Here is a 4,352-nt window from a genome sequence, read left to right on the forward strand (position 1 = left end):
TAATAAATTGTAAATGATCCATCAAAGCTCACACCAAATTTTTATAAAATTAACACAAAAAGTATACTAGTGACAGACTGTGGCTTTTATTAGAGCTTGCCAGTAACTAGGGTAAGGTAAGTGTCTTAGAATATTTTAATAAACTTGCTTATTTAAAGTTTAAACAAGAAAGCTTCCTTATGCAATAGAACTTTGCAGCTGCATTCTTTAGTTAGCCTTTTTACAGTACTTATGAGTCATACTGTATGTTGTCTTTACTACGGTGAGATTATGAGCATATCTTCCACATCACGTATATGTTTCAATAGTAAAGCTTTTTGGAAGCATTAAAAAGTCCAAACATATTTAGTTTTCCATAATGCTACACTAGATATTAAATGTGTGTTGGTGGTTAAAAATTGCTGTACAATAGCTTTTCTCTGACTTCCTGTATTGTACCAAATATGAAACAGGTCTTTTTTGGTTTTTTAATCAAAAGGAGTAATAACAACAGCGACAGAGGAAAACTTAGTTTGTCTTGTGAACTTTCCTAACGTTGTCGATTTCTTGATAAGATACAAGCTGCCTTCAGACAGGAACCGATTTTTCTCTTCCAGCTTAACTCCTGCACTCCTGACCACATGACATCTCCCACCAGTCTCTCCCGCAGCGCGCCCTAGGTGTTCCCGTTACCAAAGTGGTACTTCCAGGTTGGAGGGAGCTCCTGTTGGACCAGGGTGCCAGGAGTGGGCTGAGAGGCAGCAGAAAGTGCCTGCTCTCAAACATTAACATGGGCACCTTTCTAGTTCTCTTTCTCTGCCCATGCCTTGTGATAATCAGGTGCTGCTGCTGTATCATCAATTATCATGTCTTTTTTAAAAAAATCTAGTTTTCAGGCAAATTTTTCAAAAAGAAAACAAATGCATACCACCACTGGATTTTCAACGCGTATATTCAATGAATGCATCCAAATGCACCCAAAGATAAACTGCACCCTATGCTTTGATCTACAAAACCTTGAATAAAAGAAATTATAATATCCTCCCCCACAAATACTCTTCTTCTACTTGCTTTCTTCCTCTCTTACCCAGCAAAACCCACCTCTGGAATGACACCCATTGGCATTAGTGTCATTCCAATCGAGTACCAGATAAAGCCACCCTTTTCTTGTTTAAACCAACGCTCACATAGCATCTGGTGGATCATTCCAAGGGCATCCAAAATGAGGAACAAAGAAAAATCTCTTCTGCCTGAAACTAGACAAACAATGGGAAGACTCTTTCTACCGCTTTGTACCCGAGGACAAGAGATCTTTCTTCTTGAGTAATACTGCAACCTTCTGACACAGAGAGAGGTCAGTATCATGGCCAAAACTCTGAATCAAGATGCATCAAAGCCTTCATTCTCCATTAGCACTTTATTTCTGCACCTAGATTAAAGCCTCCCAGCCTTTATGTGTGTCTCTAGGCTTCAGACAGGGCTAATCACTGGACTACCTGAGCACGGAAAGAGAAGATGAAGCTACCACGTTAAAGTTTCTCTCCCTCTGTACTTGAGAACAAACCCTGTTTAACAGGAAATTGTGGCACTTTCTGTAGCATTATGCAAGTGACGAACCATATTAGAAATCAGAAATCTGAGTTTTCCTACCTGAATAAGGTTGTTGCCTCTGGCTCAAAAAATGATGCCCATTTCCTGAAAGAAAGGAGCAACAAAAATTTATTAGTTTTTCCACAATATCACGAAAAAGTAGAGAAGTTACAAAATTGGTTGTCAATTTTTTTATAGTTAATGATGTTTAACATTTGTTCAGCCAAGCTTGCTGGTTTTTATAACATAGCACTTGTTTCTACCTAGCTATTTTGGTCGCTACAACGTTTATTATTTCAGTCTATGTTTGTAGCCATACAACGCTGTCTAGAGTCAGAAAGGCAGTGAACTTGTTGATTTTCATTTTGTAACATGCATAAAACTTCTTGTGCAAAAATCATTTCACTTGAAAAGAGTATCATGTGCTGTTAAAACACAAATTGGGTATAGCAGTTAATCAGTGAGAGGAGTTTATTAGCAAGACAAAGGTCTCATTTGAGGTGTGCTTGCTAATGGAACCCTTGTCTGTACACCTCATGCGTGTGCTTTTACAATATGCCCACGTGCATTTATTAATGTACATTTTGTTCAGTAACTGTAGGTCTGAAGATGAAAACAAAGGGAAACAAGCTGAATTTCCTACTGGGTATCAAGGAAAATTAGGTAGGAGTGGAACACTGGCTAATACACTTTCTGTGCCCTGTTCTCATCACATTTACACTGGTGTAAATCAAAGAGCAACTCCATTACTAGAATTGCTTAAGATTCAGTTAATCACATTTAGATGAAATTTTTCATCTAAACCTCCCCACATATTGCTTTTACTGGTCTGCTGTGAACAGTAAAGCAGCAATATTTGTCACAGCATCATTGAGTGCTTATGTATTATCGAAAGCCTGTCTTTTGTGACATACAGGGAAACCTACAGCTTAGGTGCCTCCCGCAGATGACTCGCTTCCCCTGCTGACCATATCCATGAGTCTCCAAGGCACCCAGCATAATTTCACCATTTTTGAAATGGCTGTGGCCTGTAGTCAATAACTTGTCCCAGTCTCTTGCGTAGTCATTTAAGTTACGGGTTGCTATAATACAAACCCCATTTATTAAACTATGGACTTACAATCAGTTTGTAGGGCTCTAGATAAATGTTTTATCACTACAAAAAGACAGACATATGTTATAACAACAACTTTTACATCATTGGTCTTTCCTTTGGAAAGACCTCCCGTCTGAAATAAATGAGAAAGCTGCCAATTTTCTTCTCGATTGCTACTGATGCACTCAGCCACTTGAAACATAGCAGATTTTGTACACAAATAATTCTACATCGCTGTTTATCTAAAGGCTAAGTTTCTTTGTGTATAGATTTAATAATGTCTTATTTAATTTAAAAAAAAAAAAAACGCAAGATAAATTATATTAAAGTCACATCAGCTTGAGAACACCAAGTCTAAGGCAAAACTCTGATGCTGTTCTCCCTTTATTGCATCTCCTGAAACTCTGTTGTCCGAGAGTTACACTGTCCAATGCTAACAAAGAGCTAAATAAAATAACAATTATTTTCTTTCAATTAGCTCTGTGATCTATAATCTTTAGAATTAACATGCAAAGTGCATTAGTAATTATCATTATAACTATTCTATTTAAAGCAGATATAGCTGACTATTTTACTACATAAACCACATACTGTTCTCCTGCCTCACATCAAGATATGCTGGTTGATTTATATTTGTCCAAATGAAATGGATACATTCATACACTCTCAGCGGAAAGTTACTAGTTGCACAATTGCTATGTGTGTGTATATATGTAGATATATAGAGATATACACACACATATATAAATATATATATATAAAAAAAATATATATGCAGATGGAGGGAGACTAATACAACATGGGGACTCAGAATAAGCAGTTTAATTCCATGAATTATGGATGACTACATGAGTTAAGGGGCAGCATGGGTTATGTATGCCAAACCAATCTGATTTAAAGAAAAGCAAACAGGCAAAAAACCCCAAACACTAAAACCCAGGCTTATCCCAACTCTCATGTTGTATTTATGCTACCTTTAGCTGTCCCCTCTTAACACAACTATATCATTTGAAGATATGCATAATTGTTTACTGACTCATTTTTAGTTGTCTCTGTATCAGCAGGTCACCAGTAGTGGAAAGGGAAGGGTTTATAGCCAGAATTCTGTGTTACTGCGCATTCAGTGGGACAGCTATTTGAGAAAGTTTCATCCACCCTTTGAACACCACACTCCTCCTCTGCATCAGCAAATGACTGTTCTGATGACTTGGGGTTAAAATGAATGCAGTCTAAAGAGAGACCAGGTGTATGCAGATGCATGCGCTCCCTGCCTGGGACTGTAGCATAAGAGCATGCCTGGTGGACGGTGGTGGTGAATCCAGTACAAACAAGCTGTGTTGTTACTGCCATTTCAGACAGAACCCGCCTGTAAAATCATATGTGCCCCGTAACAAACTCTGTCTCTTTAGGTTACCACCAAGATATTTTTGTATGATTTTTTTTTTTCTTTTTTTAAAGTTCAAGCAAGGAGGAAAATATTTTGTTTGATTTTAAAGATACTTAATTCAGCTACTTTTCCAGTTAATCGTTCCTTTGGGCCCTAGTTGCTGAATTGCTTGCTGTTTCTGAGGTGTAAATAAACGTTTTGATTTATGACGTGGTTGCAAAAAAACTTGTAATTTATTTGTGAAATGCTCAAATAAAGGATGTATGGGCTTTTACCTTTTGTCTGGTTGTAGACCTTCCT

Source organism: Egretta garzetta, unplaced genomic scaffold, assembly GCF_000687185.1.
Source record: "Egretta garzetta isolate BGI_Z169 unplaced genomic scaffold, ASM68718v1 scaffold39, whole genome shotgun sequence".
NCBI classification, from domain to species: domain Eukaryota; kingdom Metazoa; phylum Chordata; class Aves; order Pelecaniformes; family Ardeidae; genus Egretta; species Egretta garzetta.